Source organism: Zingiber officinale, chromosome 7B (genome assembly GCF_018446385.1).
Source record: "Zingiber officinale cultivar Zhangliang chromosome 7B, Zo_v1.1, whole genome shotgun sequence".
NCBI lineage: Eukaryota > Viridiplantae > Streptophyta > Magnoliopsida > Zingiberales > Zingiberaceae > Zingiber > Zingiber officinale.
Window position 1 is genome coordinate 67118670 of NC_055999.1, and position 20330 is coordinate 67138999.

The 20330-nt window shown below is 38.5% G+C and overlaps 1 pseudogene; it reads right to left on the bottom strand.

Moving 5' to 3' along the window:
• Positions 1–19887: 19887 nt before the first annotated feature.
• Positions 19888–19959, bottom strand: LOC122007582 (annotated as a pseudogene).
• Positions 19960–20330: the final 371 nt, after the last annotated feature.

Consider the following 20330-nt stretch of genomic DNA (forward strand, 5'->3'; position numbering starts at 1 on the left):
TACCACATATGCTCATACACATCCCATTATCCACATAAGATTTATATACCCATAATAAATTCCAGTCATTCATTCCATAGCATATTTCAATCATCCCTTCCATATCTGTTCCTGTAACCATAGCCTATTTCATTTATTCTTTAAGCATATCCATTCACAACGAAAACTTATCAAAGCCAAATTTGTGCATTTCATAAATAATCTACGGAGAAATAATTCAACTCATGCATAACCAAAATGGAGGATAGCTCACAAGTATTAAAACTAGCATAGAAAAACTTGGACTACAACAAACTACCATAACTAGAGGAAAACCAAACCATTCCGATACAAAATACCAAGTTCATCGGTAAAACACATGAACAAACTCAAAATCAACACATCACCCTCTACATGTAACGCCCGCCCTCCCTGCTACTCAAAGGGACGGGGCTACTTACTTACTTAACTATATTGTCACTTCTTTCTTTAACAATAATTTCTCTTGGTCTATTGGTTAACACATGCATATATCTAGTAAGAGATCCAAGGTTCAAGCTTTGGTCATCTCTCTTTTTGGTTCTATTTTATTTTTATTATTTTTGCAATTTCCATATAAGGCCTATTTTTTTTTTTTTATTCATGATAAAAATATCTAAAATCTTGCTAAGTACTCTATGGGTGTTACAGTCCCCCATACCTCATAAAAGTTCGTCCTCGAACTTAAAATAGTTCCGGATACTTTGGTGGCCTACAACTTCCGGCTGAGTGCATCAGCCACTTTGTTCGTCTTTCCCGGGTGATAAAAGATCTCGCAGTCGTAGTCCTTGACTAGTTCGAGCCATCTTCTTTGTCTCATTTTCAGGTCCTTCTGTGTGAAGAAATATTTCAGACTTTGGTGATATGTATAGATCCTACACTGCGCTCCATATAGATAGTGTCTCCATATTTTAAGAGCAAAGACCACGGCTGCTAGTTCCAAATCGTGTGTAGGATAATTTTTCTCGTGTTCCTTGAGTTGCTTGGAGGCATAGGCAATGACCTTGCCATTTTGCATGAGTACAGCTCCGAGTCCTAATTTAGAAGCGTCACTGTACATATCAAATCCTTCGTTGCTTTCCGGAAGAGTAAGAATTGGAGCACTGGTCAGTCTCCTTTTCAGTTCTGTGAAACTTTTCTCGCAGTCATTTGTCCATTCGTACTTTCTATTTTTCCGAGTGAGGGTCGTCATTGGTGCTGCGATTCTGGAGAAACCCTCTACGAACTTCCGGTAATAACCTACTAGTCCGAGGAAACTCCTGATTTCGCTGGCATTCCTTGGCCTATTCCAGTTACTGACAGCTTCGATCTTGGTTGGGTCTACCATTACTCCATCCTTAGAGATAACATGACCCAGAAATGATACTTGGTCGAGCCAAAATTCGCATTTGGAGAATTTCGCATACAATTGCTTTTCCCGGAGAATTTGTAATACTATTTCCAGGTGTTTGGCATGCTCTTCCTGGGTTCTCGAATAAATGAGAATATCATCGATAAAAATAATCACAAATTTGTCGAGATATATTGAGAATACCCGGTTCATCAGGTCCATGAATAGAGCAGGAGCATTTGTCACTCCTAAGGGCATTACTACGAACTCATAGTGTCCATATCTTGTCCGAAAGGCCATTTTCGGTATATCATCTTGTTTCACCTTCACTTGAGGATAGCCGGATCTCAAGTCAATCTTCGAGAAAACAGTGGCCCCCTTCAACTGGTCGAACAAATCGTCAATCCGTGGTAAGGGATATCGGTTCTTGATTGTAACTTTATTCAGTGCTCGATAATCTATATACATTCGCATAGATCCATCCTTCTTTTTAACAAATAGTACCAGAGCCCCCCATGGTGAGTGACTAGGGCGGATAAGTCCCTTGTCGAGCAACTCTCGTAACTGTTTTTGAAGTTCATCTAACTCAGCCGGCGCCATACGGTAAGGTGCTTTAGAGATCGGCCTTGTACCAGGAACTAATTCAATCCTAAACTCAATTTCTCGGTCAGGTGCTAACCCTGGTAGTTCATCCGGAAATACCTCTGGGTAATTGCATACGACTTTGACATCTTCTAGTTTCATTTCCCTTTCCTGATTTGCATCAATTACATGCGCTAGAAATCCAGTGCATCCACTGTCTAACATCTTCTGTGCCTTTAAAGCTGATACGAACTTTTTAACTTCTCTCTTGTTTTCTCCAATGAATTCGAAGGTTGGTTCTGCTTCAGGCCGGAAAATTACTCTTCTTTTTCCGCACTCTATTGAAGCTCCGTATTTACTCTGGAAATCCATGCCCAGTATAATATCATAATCCTGCATATCCAGCACTATCAGATTACAGTAGAGTTCTCTGTCTGCAATTCTGACGGGTGCGGCTCGTAGTACATGGGTGGATGGCATCACATCTCCCGAAGGTAATGTCGTTAAAAATTTGCAATCCAAGGGTTGGGGTGGTTTGTCTATTTTTCACATGGGTGGACGCCCGCCCTCCCTGCTACTCAAAGGGACGGGGCTACTTACTTACTTAACATATTGTCACTTCTTTTTTTAACAATAATTTCTCTTGGTCTATTGGTTAACACATGCATATATCTAGTAAGAGATCCAAGGTTTAAGCCTTGGTCATCTCTCTTTTTGGTTCTATTTTATTTTTATTATTTTTGCAATTTCCACATAAGGCCTATTTTTTTTTTTATTCATGATAAAAATATCTCAAATCTTGCAAAGTACTCTATGGGTGTTACACTACATTTATCCAGAATTCGAATAGCCACTAAAGCACCAAAACCAACTCACAAACCATTATACAATTCTACAAATTCAACACCTACAGCAAATGGTCATAACTAAAAAAACTACTCACATAATAAGAACTAAGGTAAAAGTTGACACAGCATATAGGAATAAGTAAAGAACTGGAATGAGTTCAGCATAACAATAGAAACAAACTACCATAGAATTAGCACTGCCACCTATCAATCCATACACAAATCATGGCAATCTCAAATGAATCCCGAGAACAACAATAAATACCCGAAACCACAACTAAGCAAAGAAACAGAACATATTCAAGTTAAAACACCAAAACTCATAGCCCTTCTGTGGAATAGAAACACAACGGATAGACCCTGCGCCAATCAAATCTGTTCACAACTTCTGAAACAATCGAACAAATGAGAGCATCTTCCATCAAGGCCTAAAGCACAGGCAATCTGTTCAACTTCTTCAAAGGTATTAACAAACACAAAACACCATCCCAAGGAACATATACGACACAAAACCAAATCACCACTTCCAATTCAATCAACCAGCAAAAGAGGAAGTAAAACTTCTTAGATCAAACCTAATTCCATTTGCAACCAGTTCCAAAACCTTTGGAAACAACATGTAGAGGCAGAACCAGATAAGTTGAATCCAACCAAATTCCATTACAATTCTGTAGATCAGTACCGCATTGAAGAAAATCCATCTATCCAAGCAATCCAGCAATTCTAGAAGAAATTAAGAAACGTAAAGGCATCTTCAATCAAAGCTTGAATGCCACAATCTGTCCAGGCTTTCGGAGCCTATCGAAGGGAGCAAAACTTCATCGGACTAGCCGAAACAACCAAAACCTGAACTAAAAGTTCAATCGATCCAAAGAAACCCGTACGACATCAGATTTAACCATCGTCCTCCAAATTCTTCGCGAAAACTCAAAGAAACACAAGATAAAGCAAGAGCATCACAAGAAACCTCAAATTGCAACCCATTCAATCAAACGGACCACATAGATAAGCTTATCCACATCTCCTAGGTTCCGATCCCTTACCTCACAGATCTCATACATTCATAGGAAAAATACTTGCCTCTTCCTTCCCTCATCGCTGCCGAATTCCTAGCTCATGAGGTTGCGCCGACAGAGTACGCGAATGTCCCTATGTCTCATCGTCGTGTCCTCCGTTGCTCGCCGGCTTGAGGAGCTGCTTGGCCGGAGTCCCGATCCTCGACGGAAGCTTCGTCGAAGCGGCCAAGATCGGCAGCGAAGAGTTCGGCGATTTGGCGTGGGGAAATGAGCCGAACTTAGGTTAGGGACTTTCTACCTAGGCTAATTAGATCAATTAACTCCCATCTTAATTGGCGTATTTCTAAACAGGCTTTCTCCTACCCAATTATATCCCTTAAAATTTAACATAATTCCCTAAAAATTCATAAAAATTCCAGTAAACTCCATAAATCCATATCAACTTAATTCCTGATAAATTATTCATGAAAACATATTTATTCACTATTTTTTTAAAAAAAATAATAATCTAGCTAGGTTAAATTTTAATTGTTTACACCTTTATCTATATTGTTGGTATCTAATAACCTTATGTATTTATTTTATACCCATCCAAGTCATAAAAAATTTATAATTTACATCACAAAATATCTCCTTTTTTTTTAATAAGTTTTATGCATTTTTGGGTCATAAAATTTATTTAAGTTCGGATATACCTTATCCGATTTAATTAACATAATTAAAACTAGCCACTTAAGTTAAACTTCATTCTAATTATACCCCACTAATTAAATGATTACTTTCAATTTAAAACAATTAGTTTTGGGATATTACAATTCTCCCTCCCTTAAATAAAATTTCGTCCTCGAAATTGAATCTTACTCAACAATTCTGGATAGTGGCTTCTCATATCTCCCTTGATTTCATCATACCTTATCTCTTAACATGGTTGAAACCTTGTTTAAGCTTATCTTCTATATGTTAACCAAATCCCTCTTAGTCATCACTGCAACCCACGCCTTACTGCTAGCCTACCCATCTATACCTACAAGAGAAATTTCTTGCCTTTCCTCTTCAAGTTTTATTCTGAGATTCTAATCAATAATGATGCACTCCCTTTGAACTGCCAATTACGACAATATTGAGATGACATTCATATCATTTCTAGATTTCTCTACTTTCTTATCAATTTCCCTGGTTGAATCTTATTGGGAAAAACAATCTGCATAGCTACTGATACTTTTCTTGGATCTATGTAGTTCATGCAACTTAAGGAATTCATGTGTCAAGGGATATATCTTATCAGTCAAGGAGGATGAGACATGCACTCTTAACGTTATGGTCATACAATATTATTACCATGCCTATATTAAGAAGCAAGGATCACTTAATATTCTAACAATATGTAGGAAAACAAAGCAAGATTTCTCTTAATTCTATGGTCATGTAGTTCTGGTAAAGAACACAACAAGGATTAAATAATACATAGTCATACAAAAATTCCAGAAGAAAAACAAACAAGGGTTAATAAATTGCAGAGTTGTGAAGAGTTCCGATCCTTACAAATTAATCATGATTCAAACCCCAAACTATTCCAAGGAAAGAATATGCACAGCATCATTAGACCAAAATCTATCCAACATTTTTGAGCCCTCTAGGAGAAATCATAATGTCATAATACCTAGTTTAATTAACAACGAAACTATCTTAAACTTCAATGGCAATAAGGAGAACAAGACATCATTATTCGGAGACTAATCTACAAGCAAAACTGGTCCAGTCTTTCGAAAGCACTAGGGAGACACAAAAACATCATCGATCATAGCTTAGTTTATCAAGATACATGATATAAAATTGTTCAAATAATATTGTTACAGATGGTTTAACTGGAGAAGAACTAAACTCCAATAGTAGAAGCTAACATAACATTGAATTGCTACTAATAGAAGTTCCTACTGTATTTAAACTCAACATAGGTAAAAAGGAATTAGCAAAGTACTCTTATTGTCAACAAGGTAAATAGTAGTGAAGCAGACTTTTCTTTCATTACCAGTTGCCATTCATCACTAAGTAAAGTTAACATAACACCTTAGTTGATAACAAAAGGTTATAAATTAAATAGTTAATTCCATCAACATTAAAAACTTTTATCCAGTATAGGAAAACATTCATCAATGATAGGAATTACTTCAACATTCAGTAAAAATAGAAACTAATTCGTCATTTATAAGGCCTGACCTTACTTACGATTAAATCACATTTATGGGTACTCTTTATAGCACCCTGCAACTCACCATTTACACATCCTTGTTCCCACTTTAAGGTATATTTTGCCCTTTACACTAGAAATTTGGGTAGAGCATTTCCAACAACCCAACAAAAGAAATAATCACACTACTGTCATTCTCTATTAGCACAAGGCTACTAGCAGGCATACAACAAACCCCAAATTCACTGTTAACTACTAGGCCAAAAGCATCAACAACAATCCCCTAATCAGCCACACAAATCCATCGACAATTCAAAGTAGCCACCTCCTGAAACCAACAAACAGGTAACACCAAATCCCGCATACCCATCCCCCAATTCTGTAGAACCCAGTAAAGCGAAGGCATCAAAACAAACTACTTAACTAACATCGATCAAGGAGACCGAACATAAGGGAGATCCAGTAATAGAGTGGAAAGATCTCAAACCCAGTGTTTATTAAGAAACACAACTGAGAAGAATAATAGTTAATTTACAATAACTTGAAATCAAGAAACAAAAGACTAACAACACAAATTAAAAATTACTTCTCTACTATTTATATTCATGGTCATTTAGCAATATAATATTTTGTCAATTAAAAGACAATAATGAGATATCAAGTGTTCATGATCCCTTTAACATGAGAATTGCTTCTGAGTTTATTTCCCATGACATGTAAAAGTAAACCTTGATCATACACAATTCATATAAATTCCTACTTGAGCAGTGGAAATGTTGAACCAAATTAGTGATTCCTATCAGCTAAATGCAACCATGAATTATTGTTTACTATCCATCAGCTTGAACCATAAACCTGGGATAAATACACCATTTTTATATTTCTTCTATAAGGTAGTTTTCCATTATGTTGCTAATAGACAACATTTAACAGGATAAGCAACATTTACCTTTAGGCATGTTGATTGTGATCAATCTACTTGTAGTTATCTATTCCAATTTTCTTTATATCGTCCACTAGAGACAAGATATAAATAATTCTACAATTTCTTGTTTATTCTATGAAGTTAGATATTGTCAACATGGTCAACCTATCTTTATTCTTTTGGGGTCACATACGTTAATCCAGCAAGAAGGTCACAACCTAGCCATCAACTCACCAAAATGCCTAAGTTCATTACAAACTATCAAGAATTCCATGTTAAGTATCTATTCGATCTTTGCATTGTTCACCTATGGTAATTACCTGAACACCTTTTGCATCTAATGACAAAGGACCTCCAAACGTAAGCTAAAGTTATTTATTTAAGCACGTTATAATCCACCATTCAAATTAAGAACTATAATGAATGAAATCTTACAAACATGTGGACAAAAGTAGTCGAGTTCCTAACGAGATGGCTGGCGCATGCTGTCCCTTGGGAGTGTGCTCTGATACCAACTGAAACATCCCAAGTTTTTTTTTTTTTTACCAATCTCTCTCAACAACTCCGATTTGAATGATCACATTGCATAACCATAACGGAACTATCATAACCAATAGACAAAACCGTATCAACAAATGTGTATCGATAAGAACAATAACCCCTCAACATTCCCCACCCGAATGACATAGAAAATGAAAATCTCTCGCGGTAGATCCCGTATGTACTGCACTCCCGGACAACGGACAGAACCATGCGTCCATCCCGCCTCCTCGTCTACTCCGTCCCTGGGCCCTCCAGCATATCTTGGAGGTCATCCTCACCTGTAATATAAATGTGGTGAGTCTATGACCCAGCAATTACAGACCAATATGAGTATGTAGATATCCATAAGATAGTGGAAATAGCAACTAGAAGCCTTTTAAAGAAAACATAGCACAACCAGGTACGCCATAAGAAAAATATAACATGCAACAGTGTTCCTACGTAGCTAATAAGGTGAATATGTCACATATCCGGTAACCACAATTAGAGCCAGTCAACAGTCCCATGAACCTAGAGGTACCTCGTAGAGAACATGCATCCAGTCATATAGCCGAAGCAAACCATATCAGTCAAGTTTGGATGGGCCCTCCCCGGAGCTCATCCCGGGTCACCCATCCCGTACTGCTACCACATATGCTCATACACATCCCATTAGCCACATAAGATTTATATACCCATAATAAATTCCAATCATTCATTCCATAGCATATTTCAATCATCCCTTCCATATCCGTTCCTGTAACCATAGTCTATTTTATTTATTCCTTAAGCATATTCATTCACAATGAAAACTTATCAAAGCCAAATTTGTGCATTTCATAAATAATCTACGGAGAAATAATTCAACTCATGCATAACCAAAATGGAGGATACCTCACAAGTATTAAAACTAGCATAGAAAAACTTGGACTACAACAAACTACCATAACTAGAGGAAAACCAAACCATTCCGATACAAAATTCCAAGTTCATCGGTAAAACACATGAACAAACTCAAAATCAACACATCACCCTCCAAATTTATCCAGAATTTGAACAACCACTAAAGCACCAAAACCAACTCACAAACCATTATACAATTCCACAAATTCAACACCTACAGCAAATGGTCATAACTAAAAAAACTTCTCACATAATAAGAACTAAGGTAAAAGTTGACACAGCATATAGGAATAAGTAAAGAACTGGAATGAGTTCAGCATAACAACAGAAACAAACTACCATAGAATTAGCACTGCCACTTATTAATCCATACACAAATCATGGCAATCTCAAATGAATCCCGAGAACAGCAATAAATACCCGAAACCACAACTAAGAAAAGAAACAGAACATATTCAAGTTAAAACACCAAAACTCATAGCCCTTCTGTGGAATCGAAACACAACGGATAGACCCTGCGCCAATCAAATCTGTTCACAACTTCTGAAACAATTGAACAAATGAGAGCATCTTCCATCAAGGCCTAAAGCACAGGCAATCTGTTCAACTTCTTCAAAGGTATTAACAAACACAAAACACCATCCCAAGGAACATATACGACACAAAACCAAATCACCACTTCCAATTCAATCTACCAGCAAAAGAGGAAGTAAAACTTCTTAGATCAAACCTAATTCCATTTGTAACCAGTTCCAAAACCTTTGGAAACAACATGCAGAGGCAGAACCAGATAAGTTGAATCCAACCAAATTCCACTGCAATTCGGTAGATCAGTACCGCATCGAAGAAAATCCATCTATCCAAGCAATCCAGCAATTCTAGAAGAAATTAATAAACGCAAAGGCATCTTCAATCAAAGCTTGAATGCCACAATCTGTCCAGGCTTTCGGAGCCTATCGAAGGGAGAAAAACTTCATCGGACTAGCTGAAACCACCAAAACCTGAACCAAAAGCTCAATCGATCCAAAGAAACCCGTACGACATCAGATTTAACCATCGTCCTCCAAATTCTTCGCGAAAACTCAAAGAAACACAAGATAAAGGAAGAGCGTCACAAGAAAACTCAAATCGCAACCCATTCAATCAAACGGACCACATAGATAAGCTTATCCACATCTCCTAGGTTCCTATCCCTTACCTAATAGATCTCATACATTCATAGGAAAAATACTTGCCTCTTCCTTCCCTCATCGCTGCCGAACCCTAGCTCGTGAGGTTGCGCCGACAGAGTACGCGAATGCCCCTGTGTCTCGTCGTCGTGTCCCATGTTGCTCGCCGGCTTGAGGAGCCGCTTGGCCGGAGTCCCGATCCTCGACGGAAGCTTTGTCGGAGCGGCCAAGATCGGCAGCGAAGAGTTCGGCGATTTGGCATGGGGAAATGAGCCGAACTTAGGTTAGGGACTTTATACCTAGGCTAATTAGATCAATTAACTCCCATCTTAATTGGCGTATTTCTAAACAGGCTTTCTCCTACCCAATTATACCCCTTAAAATTTAACATAATTCCCTAAAAATTCATAAAAATTCCAGTAAACTCCATAAATCCATATCAACTTAATTCCTGATAAATTATTCATGAAAAAATATTTATTCACTATTTTTTTTTAAAAAAATAATCTAGCTAGGTTAGATTTTAATTGTTTACACCTTTATCTATATTGTTGGTATCTAATAACCTTATGTATTTATTTTATACCCATCCAAGTCATACAAAATTTATAATTTACATCACCAAATTTCTCTTTTTTTTTTAATAAGTTTTATGCATTTTTGGGTCATAAAATTTATTTAAGTTCGGATATACCTTATCCGATTTAATTAACATAATTAAAACTAGCAAGTTAAGTTAAACTTCATTTTAATTATACCCCACTAATTAAATGATTGTTACGCTCCGCAAGTGTACGGAAATGTCGCAAGTAATATAAAAGATTATCGTATCCACAGGGACTGAAATAAGCACTAGAAATGTCTCAATGCGAATTAGCTAAACAACTATCCAATCGTTTCAAATGCAAAGTGAAGGTAAACAAATTTAATATTATAGATCAACAAACAAGAGTTTAGTGTTTTGGGTTATGATAAGGGAGATTCTAGGAGTTTCGATTTCTTTGTAAGATTTCTCGAATGTAAATGGTTCACCAATTCTTATCCCTCAATTGCCAAACTCTTGTAGAAAGTTGTCGGTTCTCTCTTGCAATAGATAACCGGCTAAGGACTGAGAAATGTATCTAAACATGATCAATTAGACGTGAACCTACGTTGTCCTTACACAGAAGCGCACCTATTACTATGCCTTCCTCGGATATCAACATAGAAGCCCACAACTTATTAATCTATCAAGAAACAAGGAACTAATCACAAAATCCATCCTACTCTCTTGAATATTCCTATTTCCTCTTGAAGATTATCTCTCAAACGTCCTTACACGGGCTTGCACCTGTCACGTGGATCCCTCGGATGATCGAGTGAGAGTTTATCTTTACAAAGTCCACAAGAAATCCAAACAATCAATCAAGAATGAGAATTAAGCACAAATCATCATTACTCACTCAAGATCTAATTGATACAAGCAAGACAATGTCATTGAAACAAGAAAATGGCAAATCCACAAGAGATTACATCAATCCATCATACAAATACTCCCTTAATCCTAGAATACAAGATCTACTCCATGAATCGAGGAAGAATATCTGAAGAAATGAAGATTACAAGCATTTCTTAAATTCCCAATCCAAGAAACCAAGAAAAGGGGGAAAGAGAAAACTTATCTACGGAGAAGCCTCGTCTTCGGATCCAATCCTCACTCCGGAGTCGAAATCGTCAAGAACTCCCTTAGAATCACCCAAAAATCCTCCCAAGAGTGGGAGGAAACCACCAAATCTTGCCTTCTCCCAAAGGGGGAGAGATCCCCTTTCAATTCATGAAGGAGGGTTTAAATAGAGGAGGGAATCGGGCGCCACACGGCCCCGTGACACGGCCGTGTGAGATTCACACGGCCATGTCCAGTTCCTTCTCTGCCAAAGCTGCACGGCCGTGTGACTCGCACGGCCAGGACCCTTCTGCTCTCTGGAAATGCTACACGGCCGTGTGGTGCACACGGCCACAGCCTGCTTGCTTTCTGGAAACCTCACACGGCCGTGTAGATCCACACGGCCATGTAAGGCTTCTGCTCTGGTTGGCTTCAAATCTTGACACGGCCGTGTGAGGTTCACACGGCCATGTCATCTTCCTCTTCTATTGGTGCCAAACTCCACACGGCCCGAGCTCCATACCAGTGCAGGGCCGTGTGAGGTACACGGTCTGGTGACTTCTCCCTTTGTTTCCTCCAAGGCTTGCCCAAAGATGTAGATTCTTCACCAAATCGACTCCTGTGTACAGAAAAATACACAAAAAGCAGATCTCAGAACCAAAAGAGTAAATATGCTAAAAGGAAAGCTGGAAGTATAAAAATGCATAGATCAAGCATGCTCAAAGTATGTAAATGTGTGTAAAAACATGCATAAAAGAGTATATAATCTACGCACATCAATGATTACTTTCAATTTAAAACAATTAGTTTTGGGATATTACAATCACCTTGTGACTACTGATTGTGACTTTTCACAATATATGACAAGTGTCCTTCTATCCTTGACATCTAGATTGATCAATGTGGGCATAGACCGTGTCATCCTCTAATCAATCTAAATCTTGAATCCCAAGTAGACTAACTCAATCAAATGAGCTCAATATCTTATATTGACTCAATTGGGCATGGCCATGCACTTAGTGGTCTCACTCTATCAAGAATATCGATGTCACTCCCGTCATATAGGAGGGATAAATCCCATCTACATCACTCACATCCCTCCGCATAATTTATTACATACCCAGTAATCGCCTTTATAGTCCATCCAGTTACGGGTGACGTTTGACGAAGCCAAAGTACGTAACTCCTTATGTAGGGAACCATGGTGACTTCAGATCCAAGGACTAGTAGTCATACTAATAGCCACATGAGAAAGTATATGACACCCATTTAATGATCCATGATACTTTCTCATGGCGGGTCATTCAGTATACATTCTCCAATGCATACCCATGAGTCAACTTGATATCGCCATATCCATGACTTGTGAGATCAAGTCATCGAGTTGACCTACATGCTAGTCTCGTCGCATTAACCATGTCCCTGAATGTTAATACTTGACTAGAAATGATTAAGAGTAGTGTTCCCTATATCATCTCACTATCGATTTAACCAACTGATTGATATAGGTAAAAACTTTCTACTCAAGGATGCTATTATACTTAGTTATTTGGCACAAATACAAGTAAGCATAATAACCATAAACAAATACCTTTATTTATATACAAGAATATGATACAGTGAGTCCATACAACAATCATCAAATGATTGGCTCTAGGGCTCTAACTAACAATCTCCCACTATAGCACTTGTGCCAATCAGTGTAGGATCTAAGGCCTAATGACCTAGTGTGACCATCATGCTTTATCTGTGCCAAAGCCTTGGTCAAGGGATCTGCGATGTTAGCCTTTGTGGGTACTCTGCAAATCTTAACATCTCCTCTCTCGATAATCTCTCGAATGAGATGGAAGCGTCGAAGTATGTGTTTGGTCCGCTGGTGTGAGCGAGGTTCCTTAGCCTGTGCTATTGCTCCATTATTATTACAATAGTGCTCTATGGGATCAGCTATGCTAGGAACCACCCCAAGCTTAGTAATGAACTTATGGATCCAAACTGCCTCCTTTGCTGCTTCTGATGCAGCAATATACTCAGCCTCTGTTGTAGAATCAGCAACTGTGTCCTGCTTCGAACTCTTCCAGCTCACAGCACAACCATTTATGCAAAACATGAACCCTGACTGCGATCGATAATCATCCTGGTCGGTCTGGAAGCTAGCATCACTGTAACCCTTTACAGCTAGCTCGTCATCGCCTCCATATATCAAGAAATATTCTTTAGTCCTTCTTAAATACTTAAGAATATTCTTGACTGCTATCCAGTGACTTTCACCTGGATCTGACTGGTATCTGCTCGTCATACTTAAAGCATATGAGACATCAGGATGAGTACATAGCATGACGTACATGATAGATCCTATGGCTGAAGCATAAGGGATCTGATCCATGCGGTCTCTCTCCTCTCTAGAAGAGGGACCTTGAGTCTTCGAAAGACTCATACCATGTAACATCGACAGAAATCCCTTCTTGGAGTTCTGCATGGCAAACTGAAGTAGTACTTTGTCAATGTATGTACTCTGATTTAGGTCAAGCAACCTCTTAGATCTATCTCTATAGATCTGTATGCCTAGAATGAGGGATGCTTCACCTAAGTCCTTCATTGAGAAACAAGTCCCTAGCTAAGTCTTGACAGACTGTAGCAAAGGGATGTCTTTCCCAATGAGTAGTATGTCATCCACATACAATATAAGGAAGACAATTGTGTTCCCTACAACCTTCTTGTAGACACAAGGCTCATCTTCATTCTTGATGAAACCAAACTGTTTGATTGCATCATCGAATCGAAGATTCCAGCACCGAGAAGCTTGCTTTAGTCCATAAATGGACCTATGCAACTTGCATACTCTGTCAGTATGGTGTGGATCTACAAAACCCTCAGGTTGTGTCACGTACACATCCTCGTGCAGGTTTCCATTCAGAAACGCAGTTTTGACATCCATTTGCCAGATCTCATAATCGTGGTACGCTGCAATAGCAAGCATGATACAAATGGATTTAAACATCACTACTGGAGAAAAGGTTTCATCATAGTCAATACCATAAATTTGCTTGAAACCTTTAGCTACCAAGCGACCCTTATAAATAAGTCCATCCATGTCAGTCTTTCTCTTAAAGACCCACTTACACCCAATGGGTTTGACCCCTTCAGGTGGATCAACCAAAGTCCATATTTGGTTGGTGTACATGGATTCCATCTCGGATCTCATGGCCTCTAGCTATTTCTCAGAATCTGGTCTCATCACAGCTTCCTGATAGGAGGTAGGCTCATCCTCAATGAGCACAATGTCATCATGGTCAGATAAGAGAAATGAGTATCTCTCAGCTGACAACGTACCCTATCAAATCTGGGAAGAGGTAGGTCTACTTGAACTGGTTGTGGTTCCTCAACTCCTTGTGGAACAACATCATCCACAACACTTTGTGGTTCCAGTTCAACTTCTATCGAGGCTTTAGTGCAATGGTCCACATCTTGAACTTCTTCAAGATCGAACGTACTCCCACTAGTCTTTCTAGAAACAAAGTCCCTTTCTAGAAATACCCTAGTCTTAGCCACAACTACCTTGTGTTGACTAGGAATGTAGAAGTAATATCCCTTCGTTTCCTTGGGATATCCAATAAAATAACACTTGTCAGATTTGGGTCCCAGTTTGTCCGAGACTTGACGTCGAACGTAAGCCTCACAACCCCAAATTCTCATAAAAGACACCTGGCATCTCTCCCAGTCCATATCTTATATAGCCTTAGATGGAACTCGGTTGAGAATGAAGGCTGCTGTGTCTAGAGTATAGCCCCAAAGATACATGGGAAGATCTGTGTGACTCATCATAGACCGTACTATATCTAATAGGGTACGATTCCTCCTTTCGGATACACCATTCCACTGTGGTGTTCCAGGAGGAGTGAGTTGGGATAGAATCCCACACTCAGCTAGATAGTCACGAAACTCATGGCTAAGTTATTCTCCACCTCGATATGATCGAAGTATCTTAATACTCATGCCAAGCTAGTTTTGTACTTCATTCTTGAATTCTTTGAACTTTTCAAAGGATTCTGACTTATGTGTCATCAGGTACACATAACCATATCTACTGAAGTGACATTGAAAGGGCCACATACATCACTATGTATAAGACCTAACAAGTCAGTCGCTCTCTCACTGTGTCCACTAAAGGGAGTCTTGGTCATCTTGCCTAGAAGGCATGACTCGCATGTCTCATATGATTCAAAATCAAATGAGTCCAGCAAACCATCTTTATGGAGCTTGGATAAGCGTTTGTCATTTATATGACCTAAGCGACAGTGCCAGATATAAGTTTGGTTCATGTCTTTTGACTTAAACGTCTTGGTACTTATGTTATAGATAGGGTTCTCAAGGTCTAGAATATAGAGTCCGTTCATCAGAGGTGCACTATAATAGAACATATCATTTAAATAAACTGAACAACATTTGTTCTTTATTGTAAATGAAAAACCTTTCTTATCCAAACAAGAAACTGAAATTATGTTCTTAGTTAAAGCAGGCACATAACAACATTCATCTAATTCTAATACAAGCTGAGAAGGCAGAGATAGATGATAAGCTCCTACAGTAACAACAACAACCCGTGATCCATTGCCTACGCGTAGGTCCACCTCGCGCTTCGTCAATGCCCTGCTATTTCTCAGCGCCTCCACATTAGTACAAATGTGAGAAGCACTTCCGGTATCTAATACCCATGATGAAGAAATAGATAGATTGACTTCTATAACATATATACCTGAAGTGGAAGTCTCACTTCTCTTCTTCTTAAGATCTTCTAGGTAGATTTTGCAGTTCCTCTTCCAGTGCCCGGTCTGACTGCAGTGGAAGCAGGTAGCATCCTTGGCGACCCCTCCTTTGGGTTTCAATGCCTTGCCTTTGCCCTTGGCTTGGGACTTTCCCTTACCTTTGGGCTTGCCCTTGCCCTTATGTTTCTGAACCATCAGAATAGAGTTGGGCTTAACCTTCTTAAGGTTGAGCTCAGCAGTTCTTAACATGCTAAGCAGCTCGAGCAGTGGCTTGTCAATTTCGTTCATATTATAATTTAGAACGAATTGACTTTTTCGGGCTTAACCTTCTTATGGTTAAGCTCAGCAGTTCTGATACCACTGTTGGGTTTTTTGGGCCGCAAAAATCACTTTTTGCGTTGCGGAAACCACAATATTCCCATGTCACGGATCCGTGTGAAGAAATAAAATTTCGTAAAAACTTTCACGTACAAGTTTTCTATCCCAGATCTACTTCAGATCTACAAGATAAGAATTTACCCTTGATGAGAAGCCCTTCGCTTAATCCCGCTTGTCCAAGGTTCGCTGGATCTCGAGAGTATCAAAGTAGATACTCCTCTATGTGTATCCACAAAAGCAAGAGATGGAGAAGAAATCTTGCGTGTACTAGCACTCCAAGAAGTCTCGGCCAAAGAGGAGGAGAGGGAGAGAAGAGAAGAGAGCAATGAGGAAGAAGATGAGAGTTACTCCACAAAATGAAAACTCCCACACAAGAATAAATGTGGCCGGCCACTTCATGGAGGAGTTTTAACTCCATGGGATACCAAGAGTCACAACTCTTGGTAACTCCCAAGTGGTGGCATCTCACTTAAGCAACCATGATGATGTGGAGCATCATCATTGGTCCACTCTTTGCCAACTCACCAATGAGGTGGCAAATGGTCAAGTCAAACTAAACTCTTCATCTTCCTCTCAAGTCAAGTCAAACTTGACCACTTCTCTCCCTTGGTTGATCTAATCTAACCATTGGTTCAAGTCAATTTTAATTTAATGAATCTCTATTCATTGAATTAAATTAATTAAATGAGTCTAAGTCCAAATTGACTCACTTAACACATGAACCAAATTGAGTCCATCTCAATTAGCTCAATTTGGATTACTCTTAATCTAATTTTGCTAATCACATGAACCTAATCCTTTAGGTTCATCAAATGAACCTAATCTCCATCTAATTACCCTTTGTGTGTGACCCTATAGGTTGTTATAACGTTGGCAATCCTCTTAAACTCATTTAGAAGCATAAGTAATGAGCGGTATCTAGCAACACATCATTACTACCCAAGTTATAAGAATATTGAGATCCAACATCACCTTGTGACTACAAATTATGATTTTTCTCAATATATGACAAGTGTGCTTCTATCCTTGACATCTAGATTGATCAATGTGAGGCATAGACCGTGCCATCCTCTAATCAATCTAAATCTTGAATCCCAAGTAGACTCACTCAATCAAATGAGCTCAATATTTCATATTGACTCATTTGGGCATGGTCATGCACTTAGTGGTCTCACTCTATCAAGAATATCGATGTCACTCCCGTCATATAGGAGGGATAGATCCCATCTACATCACTCACATCCCTCCGCATAATTTGTTACATACCCAGTAATCGCCTTTATAGTCCACCCAGTTACGGGTGATGTTTGACGAAGCCAAAGTACGTAACTCCTTATGTAGGGAACCATGGTGACTTCAGGTCCAAGGACTAGTAGTCATACTAATAGCCACATGAGAAACTATATGACACTCATATAACGATCCATGATACTTTCTCATGGCGGGTCATTCAGTATACATTCTCCAATGCATACCCATGTGTCAACTTGATATCTCCATATCCATGACTTGTGAGATCAAGTCATCGAGTTGACCTACATGCTAGTCTCGTCGCATTAACATTATCTCTGAATGTAAATACTTGACTAGGAATGATTAAGAGTAGTGTTCCCTATATCATCTCACTATCGATTCAACGAACCGATTGATATAGATAAGGACCTTCTACTCAAGGACGCTATTATACTTAGTTATTTGGCACTAATACAAGTAAGAATAATAACTATAAACAAACGCCTTTATTTATATACAAGAATATGATACAATGAGTTCATACAACAATCATCAAATGATTGGCTCTAAGACTTTAACTAACATTTCCTTCTATTCTTAGGAGGATTTCTGGGCGATCTAAAGGAAGATCTTCAATGGATTCGACTCCGAGAGCGTGGATTAGATCTGAAGACCAAGATTTATCTTAGATAAGTTTTCTTTCTCTCCTCTTCTTGGATTGGGGATCAAAGAAATGCTTGTAATCTCTTTATTTTTGAATTTCTCTCTTCGATTCATGGAGTAGATCTCTTTGTTTTAGGATGGAGGGAGTATTTTTATGATGAATTGATGTAAACTCTTGTGGATTTGCCATTTCCTTGTTTCTATGATATTGTCTTGTTTGTGTCAATTCAATCTTGAATGAATTGTTGTGATATGGACCTAATTCTCATTTTAGATTGATTGTTTGTATGTCCTATGGATCTTGTAGAGATTATCTCCCACTCGATTTTTCGAGGGAAGCACGTGAAAGGTGCAAGCCGTGTAAGGACGTTTGAGGGATAAGATTTAGGGAAAAATAGGATGATTCACGAGGGTAGGATAGATTTAGGGATTAATCTTTATATCTTATGGGTTGAGAAGTATGATCTTTGTGTTGATTATCTGAGGGATCTTTGTGACAGGAACATACCCGTGTAAGGACAACATAAGGTCATATTTAATTGATCACATTTAGGTATAGATTTCAGTCCTAGGCCGGTTGTCGATTGCAAGAGAGAACCGGCAACCTTCTATAAATGTTGGATAATTGAGAAATAGGATTTAGTAGATCATTTACATTGAGGAATCTTACAAAGAAACCAAAACTCCTTGAGCATTCCTTTATCATAGCTCATAATCTTGTTTGTTGATCTTTCATTTCTATGTTTACTTTTCATTAGTTACATTTAGCTTTTGGAAACCAGTTGATTAGTTGTTTAGCTAACTCGTGTTGAAACATTTCTAGTGCTTATTCCAGTCCCTGTGGATACGATAATATTTTATATTACTTGTGACATTTCTGTACACTTGCAGAGGTGAACAAGTTTTTGGCGCCGTTGCCGGGGACTGCGCTATAACATTAGAGATTATCAATTGAGTTAGACTAAACATAACTTTTCTTTCTTTATCATTAGTATAATTGTAACTAATCTTTAGAATTTTATTTTTCTTGTATTCTTTTCTACTTTTTGTAAAATTTTCTTGTTGCTATTCTAATTCTGCATTTAGATTCTAATATTCTTTGTCTAACTTTTCTCTGTTTTCTTTTGATTTACTCTTTCTCTATCTTTTTCTTTTGTAAACATATCTTGTCATCTTGTTCTTGTGTATGTGAAAATCTAACTTTGCAGGAGAACTTCTTCCTCTAGACCCTGAGATAGACAGAACATTTCATAGAAGAAAAATTCTGCAAAGACAACAAGAAGAACAAGAACATTCTATTATGGCGAACAGACCACTAAAGGATTATGCAGCACCTTATGCTAGGGGTTTTCGATCTAGTATTTCAAGGTCTTCAGTTGAGGCAAATAATTTTGAGATCAAACCTGCAATCATATCTATGGTGCAGCAAAATCAATTTGGTAGAGGACCGCATGAAGACCAAAATCAACACTTGGAGGTCTTCTATGAAATATGCGGTACAATGAAAATGAATGGTGTTCCTTCAGAGGCAGTGCGTCTACTATTGTTTGGGTTTTCTTTGATAGATAGAGCCAAGCAATGGTTGAATTCTTTGGCTCCAAATAGCATCACCACATGGGAGCAATGCGAGCAACAATTTCTTGACAAATTCTATCCCCCTAGTAAAACAGCTCATATGAGAAACCTTATTGCAAGCTTCAAATAAGCGGACTCAGAATCTTTATTTGAAGCATGGGATAGATACAATAGAATGCTCAGACAATGCCCACACCATGGTTTGGAAAGGTGGTTAGTGTTACACACATTTTATAACGACATCAACTATCACACAAAAGTGTCCCTTGATTCAGCTACTGGAGGGGCACTTATGAACAAGAGTTTAGATGAAGCCGAGGAGATAATCAAGAGCGTAGCACAAAACCACCATCAATGGGCTAATGAAAGAAGTGGTGGCTATTATTGTGTGAACCCAACAACAAAAGCATCAGAAAAATTTGATGTTGATGCAGTGACTTTGTTGGCTGCAAAACTGGCTGCTTACAAAAAAGTTTGAGAATATGGGAGCTGGCTCAAGTACAACCAATGCCATTGTTGCTTCTTGTGAAGTATGTGGGAGTTCTGAACATCTAAGTGACTCATGTCCATTGGGG